The sequence below is a fragment of the Trachymyrmex septentrionalis genome, unplaced genomic scaffold, assembly GCF_001594115.1.
Source record: "Trachymyrmex septentrionalis isolate Tsep2-gDNA-1 unplaced genomic scaffold, Tsep1.0 scaffold204, whole genome shotgun sequence".
NCBI lineage: Eukaryota > Metazoa > Arthropoda > Insecta > Hymenoptera > Formicidae > Trachymyrmex > Trachymyrmex septentrionalis.
In genome coordinates this window covers 24,128-31,865 of record NW_017305224.1, presented here as the reverse complement: position 1 = coordinate 31,865, position 7,738 = coordinate 24,128, and the positions used below count along the sequence as shown (strand labels likewise).

The window sequence follows — 7,738 nt, the reverse complement described above, 5'->3', positions numbered from 1 at the left end:
TACTTTACACTCGAGACAAAGGAACAGTCAAAACAATGGACTTCACCGAGTAAACCAGCTCCGAAGAAGGCGAAGACTGTGAAGTCGGCCGGAAAGGTGATGGTCACAGTTTTTTGGGATGCACGTGGTATAATTCATATCGATTACTTTTCGTCGAAGCAAATGATCAATTGCGATTACTACTCAGCCTTATTGGACCGTTTCAACAACATTTTTTAAAGAAAAAATGTCCCCATTTGGCGAAGAAGAAAGTGCTCTTTCATCAAGACAATGCACGGGTTCACACGTGCCCGGCACCAATGGCCAAATTCAACGAATTCCGTTACGAATTGCTTCCCTCTCCAGTATATTCGCGAGATTTAGCCTCCTGCGACTATTTCCTGTTTCGAAACCTGAAGAAATGGAGGAAAGAGATTCACCATCAGAGAGCAGCTCATCGCCGATACAGAGGCTTATTTTGAAGGGTTGGACAAATCATATTATTCGAAACGGTTTGAAAAAGTTGAAGAATTGTTGGATCAATTGTATCGAGCTGAAAAAAGACTATGTTGAGAAATAAAAATGAATCGATCAAAAAAAATGTGTTTTACTATGTTTTTCTAAAAACTTATTGACTTGCCCTCGTATTTTCCAAACGGATTTTTGAAAATGCTGTTTTCAAGGGCAATACTTTCATATATTTTCTAAACTTTATATCATCAAAATGTCCTTTCATTACTTCAGAAAGTGTTTTGATTCCACTAGCTTTATGACAATTAATCTCTGGAGTCCCTATTAAACCTGTGCTTATAGACATCAAATCGGAGCTTTTAGAAAATGGCAAATGGTCGCGAAATCACTCTATTAGAGTTTTGACGTTCTTTTCATCCCGCTCTATGTGCGAACTTCCTACATCCCTATGCTGATGAGATATTTCGGAACTGATAAAGTTACAAGACTTTTTAAGTTGATCCGTAATAACTATTATATATGTAGTGATATACTTGTGATCCATCCAGCTCTAGTGGCAGGTGTTATTCCACGGCCATGCGTCGGTCAAGCCTTCTCTTGAGTGGATGTTTCTCATGTATGTCTGCTCAATCGTCATATCCGTCCATATTCTTGAATAGAATTTGTTAGATCGGCATATCGTAAAAAGCTTCGGTGAACTTACAGAATTCTTCGTTGTTTAATTTCTTGTAAATTTTCAGCATATCTTGTAGATAAAGGTAGACATATTTCGCATAATTCAAATAGCCACTTGTAATGAAGAAGGGCAACATTCGTTGTATACAGTCTAAATGTTGCTTCCAATTTCCACATTTTTCGGCATCAATAAATTGAAGCAATACGTAACTATTTAAAAGTATTGAACGAAGATTTCGGTAGTTAGATTTTTTCTTCAAATCTTGCAATTTTTCATTAAATTGTTTGGTAAAAAAAGAAATCTTTTCATCGGATAATATTTTGGTAGTCGTTGGCCTTGCACAGTTCACGTAAAATGTTTTGTTTTCTTCCGAAAAATTAATTTCTTCCATTACAAACATTACTAAGACAAGCCAAATAAGCGAATGGCAACGAATCGCTCTAGCCTATGCCTTTCCGCATCATCTTTTCTCCACGGATTCTGAAGCATAATTAGACCACAGATATCTTCTAGGCCACTGCCAACAATTATGTATCCAATGTAGCCAAGAAATGACATAGCTAGATGAAATCCGCCTTACAGTTGTATCTTTTATTGGTGAAATGTCGCCACATAAAGCGACAATATCTCTCACTTTGATAAACAGAGGCGGATCAAAAGTAACGATGCAAGATTTTTGATTTACAGTCTGCAATCTTTGTACAGCAATTCTTAAGACTGTGTAGATTGTGTCGTAATCACTTGCAGGTGCGTCGATGATCGGCAAATACATTATTTGTGAAGTTTCGGACATCTTGTTCTTTGTCAACATCTCCATGAATCCATTCCAACCTGAGAAAAACACATAAATGTAATAACAGTAGGATATTTGTACGACATTTGTAAATGCAAGAGAAAATGATCAAAAATGCGAAAACAAATAAAATGAGTAAAATGCAGAAATTACACTGCAAAAAGTTTGAGTTACTATATGGTATTAATGTTTTTAGTAGTTACAGTTACTACAAAATTATCATGATACAATAATCTTAACTACGTATACAATTTTTTTTAATGTAAGCACGATGAATCTTGCAATTAATGAAATATAATTAAGTGAGTACATATACGAATCTGAGATTTTTTCCTCATGCTTCTACTTTTTGTAAAGCCACATGCAATCAGCAGAATTTACTTCAATGTTATTGAATAATGGATTAAGATCTTGTAAGTCTTTGATAGCAATGGTGGATAAGTCTGATTTTCCCTTATTGAATGGTATAAGGTTAATGCGACCGAACTTGCCAACTTCTGTACTTGCGGTCACAGTTTTTAGAAATTGTATGATGAAATACATTTTCATTTCGTGGAGCTACACATTGAATGCCAGCTATTGCGTGAAGAATGTTTTTTCCATCTAATGTGCAGATATCGTGATCGACATTGTCAAAAACAAATTGAGTGAAGCCATTTGAAACTGTGCAGATAAATGCAAAACAGCAGAAATTTCGAATAGTTTAGTTCCTTGTATGTTGCGCAAAATCCTAGTGCAATAAGAGTCTATGAGATTACTGGAACTATACTTTATTAATAAAACTGGTGTTAGACCAATTTGAATCAGCGACAAGAAGCATCGAGGTCTTACTGCACAGATTATGGCATGTACAATTGCTATGATTTTAGCCGTTTATTTTTTAATATTTGCACTTTTCTTGTACAGTATTATTGTTTCCAGGAAAATCTGTAAAATCTCCGGAATATGGGTCTCTGCATTGTCAAAAAGTGTGGAGGCAGAGGATACTCATTGTTGGAATACGCTTTCGAGTGGATGTCTTCAAGAATAATCTAAGCTGCTGCTTCAACAACTCTTGTACGTTCGTTTTCACTATTGCATTTACTTTCATACCATGCATCGTATAAAATTGTATCTCCTGTACCTTTGAAAAATAAGATTAGTGAGCGATTTTGTAAACTTGTAATTATTAAATCACTGTCATAAGTAGAATATAAACACGATTCTAACTCACGAATACAGCCACCAGCAGATGGCTCTAGTGTCGCGCGGGTGGGGAGGGCGAAGTCACAGACGCTGGGTCTGAGAGAGGGGGAAGCGCATAATCCGTGTTTGAGGAGGAAGGGGAATTTGTTCCTTCTCTGTCTAATCTATTGCTTTCTCTCTCTTATCCATTGTAGGATGCAGTTCTTTCTCTTTCTCCCGTTCCAGTTCTATACTTATTATTTGTGCTCTCTCTTCTTTCCGTTGCGCTCTCTTTCACGTTGTCTTTTCTTCTTGCACATGATTTAATTAAATAGGTACGATATTTATAATTTTTAATGATACGCGACTTAGATAATTATGATAATATTTTTATGAGTTTTTAATAATATAGCCGAGTGACGCTAATTAAAATAATTTTTTTTTTATCAGTGTAATACAAATGGCCAAGCGCGCTTTCTTATTGACTAATTCAATACTACTATGAAGATATGAAGAAGTGGCGACGATACTAAGGATAAAATAATTTTAGAAGAAAAGAATATATTTTTTAACATACGTTTATTTATCATGTAATGCACATTATCAAGTATGTACAAAAATCAGTATGTACAATATAATCTAAGCCATAGACTATTAATTCACATTCTATAATAGAATTCTTATCATAAATTTTGTACAAAGTATTTGCAATATCGCTTTTATTAGTAATACAATTTTGTCTTAAAAATGATGTAAAATATTCGAATTTCTTACTAACATCGTGCGTATATTGACTCAGTTTATAAAATACATGTTCAACGCATTACTCAAGCTTAAATAAGAAAAGAACAGTTGTTGGTTTCATGTATAAACATGTGCCATTTAATGTTAACTTTACGTTATTCGTATCATATTTTAACAAGTTCCACATTTAGATCTTGAATTGGTGATGGGGCTGTTGACTGCATTCTCGCTCGATATCTGCACGCCTTTCGATAAACGTCTTCGACGTAGCATGAGGTATGAACATACGGTTGCATCGATTATCACCGATCGCAATTTGCACATGAAATATAGATCTCACAACGAGCCCAATGTCCAAGAATTTGTACGCTTTCGATGTCAACGCATATTTCCTCATCAAGATACGAAGCATGTAACGAGGTTTCGAAGATGTACTAGATGATGATGTACTGGATGAGAAAATGCGCTGTAAAAAAAAAGAAAACATGTAAATAAGATTTTACAAAAATACATAACATATATTACATGTAAACAAAATATTTTATAAAATTAAATAAACTTACTGTCTTTTGCACACCTTATCCTGTTGAATTGGAACGTAATAGTTTATCATTTGAGATATTTTATTTTCTCGGGGAACTTATAATTAGCAATAGCTGTCTGAACTTTGTTGAAACTCTCTGAACGGTAACGTTGCCCGGAGTTCTTCTTTTAAAAAGTGTTCTCTCCCATATCTTTTTTTACACATTCTATAATGGAGGGGATTTTTTTTTATTTACATTATACTTTAAAGAACAATTGCGACGTGGTCGAAAGATGACCAAATTGACACATATCATAAGAATGCACTCTAACAATATCGAATTTCTTTTATCTAAGGTCGGCGCCGACAATAATAAAGTCTGTCTACTCCTATTCTCTTTTCAAAAATAAATTTTAGGAAAAGAAATCAAAACATATTTAAAAAGAAATCTTATATATCTATACTTTATTTTTTAAACTTGATACATTTCTTTCTGGAATTGTGATCACTTTGTACAGTTGTATATTTTAAACACATTCTGTTTATTTTAAACGCACAATTCTTAACATGTTTTCCACATCTACAGTAGTAGTAATATCCAGATTACGTAAAGAATCTATATTTTTGTAATCAACATCCAGGATCTCTATGGTCAAGTCGTCGCTATTGAGTACATGAACTAGTTATTCGCGTTTTTAAAATTCTTTAACGTATTCGAAAGCCTCATTGTCATCATTTTCTTTCACACCAATTACAGCCATTGTAATCAGACGTTTCATCATGCTGTACGGAATCATTCTGTCTTCCCATTGCAATCCATGGTGACAAGCACTCAGCCAGGAAGCGCAGTCCTTTTCGGATTTTGTCAAGAAATTCCATGGCATGGGACATATAAAAATGTAATGAGAGAATGGTTCCGTTTCTCACTTCCTTCACGATAAATTTCCTTCCAACCATAAATCCTTGTACAAACAATCAAATGAAGCATGCATTAAGAAAGCGAGTTTTTTATGCCATTTAACGATATTTCAAAGAGATTTTAAATCGATTTCAGAAGAGACACATATATCCCTTTGTTATTGAATATTGTCGCTTACTGAATGTAAGTAGATAAAAGTAAAGACTTACTTACAATATTAAATTATTCTTTAAATTAATGCTTTATAAATACGTAAGCTATGATGTAACTATTATTATTAAATGCAACGATTATATCATGACATCTCTCAACGCGATCTGAGTTTCTTTCACTTAATCCGAAGAATTTGTTACCTCTATATTTCAACATTAATAAATTTACCTTAAATATATTATATTACAGATATGATGCATCTTCAAATCGTAATAAAAAAATATATAATGAATAAGTATAAAATGCTAAAACGAATAATATGTTTCAATGTTTCCATGCAAACGTTCGCTACCGAAATCTAATCTTATCTTGAAGAATTCGTTATTCGTATACCTTTAATGTGAAAAACATTATGAATTCTTTTTAAAGATATAAGAGATCAACATTGTGTGTGTGTGTGTGTGTTGGTCAACCTAACTGTTAAAAAATAAATACATTATTTCTTCGAACGCTCTTGCACGGTCTATGTTCACTGCTATATTACAATATCAAATCATTGTTTTAATAACAATAATCATTTATTGTTATAATAGAATTAAAATTAAATTGCTTCAAAATATAGTTCTGTCTTATTATTGCGATCACAAATTTTCTACAGGTACAATGGTAAATTCGTGACATTAGCTATACAGTTTTTAAATTTATTTTATATAATTATATATTATTAATTTAGTTTTTTTTTCTTATACATTTAACTTATACTATTTAATTATTTTTTTAATTACAGAAAATATTAATTTTATTTATAAAAGATTTTTGTTTTTGATGTAAAATGCGTATAAGTAAAGTAATATGTATATAAATTGTCGCATCAACCTTCATCATGACAACGCCAGCTGTCACACAGCACGTCAAACTGATTTTTTATCCAGTAATAATGTCGAATTGATGACTATTGTCCGTATTTACCTGATTTTTCACCTAATGACTTCTTTTTGTTCCCAAACATTAAAAATAAGATGCGTAGTGAGCGATTTGAGTCGCCTGAAGCAGCTGTTGAAACATTTCGTATACTGTTTTTTGAGGTTACAGCCTTAAACTGGAAAAAATGCTTCAAAAATTGATTCGAGCGTATGCAAAAATGTATCGATCTTAAAGGCGAATACTTCGAAAAACAATAAAGCCATTTACCGAATTTTACATGTTTTTTTTTCATATTGTTTGCAGAGACATATTGTTTGTGGCTGCTTTTCCAGCAGCCTACGTATTATAGGCAACGGCTGAATTGGAGGATACAGTGAATCCACTAGTGCTGGCGGCGCTGGTGGTGATATTGATGAACGAACGTTCTCAGTAGGGTTTGTCGAATTTCCTGAGTTCGCGTGTCGTTAGAATTCCGCGTACACCTCGTCCAACAATCTACGCATTTCTATGTAAGGTCGGAATCAACCTCTGAACGGACAGTTATTCTTTGATTGGCACTACGTTGACAATTACGTTAGTAAAGGTTTGCGGATAATAGAAAGAAAAAAAGGACTTATTGTTTCGGTAGGCCTTGTTTGAATTATTTGGTGTCCTCTAAAGTGGCTCGATGGTAGCCTCGATCTCAGTACAACCAGCGAGGTGTTGGGTCTTCGATAATGCACTAAACTGTACCTATGTATGTTACTTGACTGACTGAGCGAATATAGACTGTGAAGGTAATGACTGATAGAAGGTAATGACTGCAAAAATAACTGACTGACTAGCTAATTGAGAAACAGAACCAGACTAAGAGCAGAAGAATAAGAACAGAAAAATAATGAGGGTCAGTTTCGCGGTGTCATGGTTTATATTAAGAGTTTTAAAAGGTGATTCTCTGATGGGACGTATTAAGTTGGAAAATTGAGGATTCGGGTTGGAGGGATTTTTCTACTTTTGATAGGAAATTTGTTTTTCGTGTTCCTACTGGCGAATTATTTCCAAAATTTGTTCCGTCCGCACTACAAGTTTCATTATCTTGAGAACTTATTGGTGTTACGTCATCACCTTCTGTAAGTTTCAGATCTACGGTCATCCATTGACGAGTTAAGTTTAAACTTCTCTTTTTAAAGATTATTTCACTCATCGTCCCTTCCGAACGACTTGGTTATGATTTATTCAAAAACTCATTTTCCCCTTTTTTATCTTTTCTCTTTTGTTAAATACTTGAACGTGCGTTTTCTTGTCTAGATAGTATTTGCTCTAAATTTTATAATCGTTAGGAAAAAATTAAAACCTACTCATGCTATATTTATTTTATCGCTTTCTGTTGTTAACGAGAGAACACCCTTCAAC

General features: G+C 33.6%; 1 pseudogene; it reads right to left on the bottom strand.

The window, feature by feature from the left end:
- Nucleotides 1-3,906: 3,906 nt before the first annotated feature.
- LOC108747933 lies at nucleotides 3,907-4,440 on the bottom strand (annotated as a pseudogene).
- Between the last annotated feature and the right edge of the window lie 3,298 nt (nucleotides 4,441-7,738).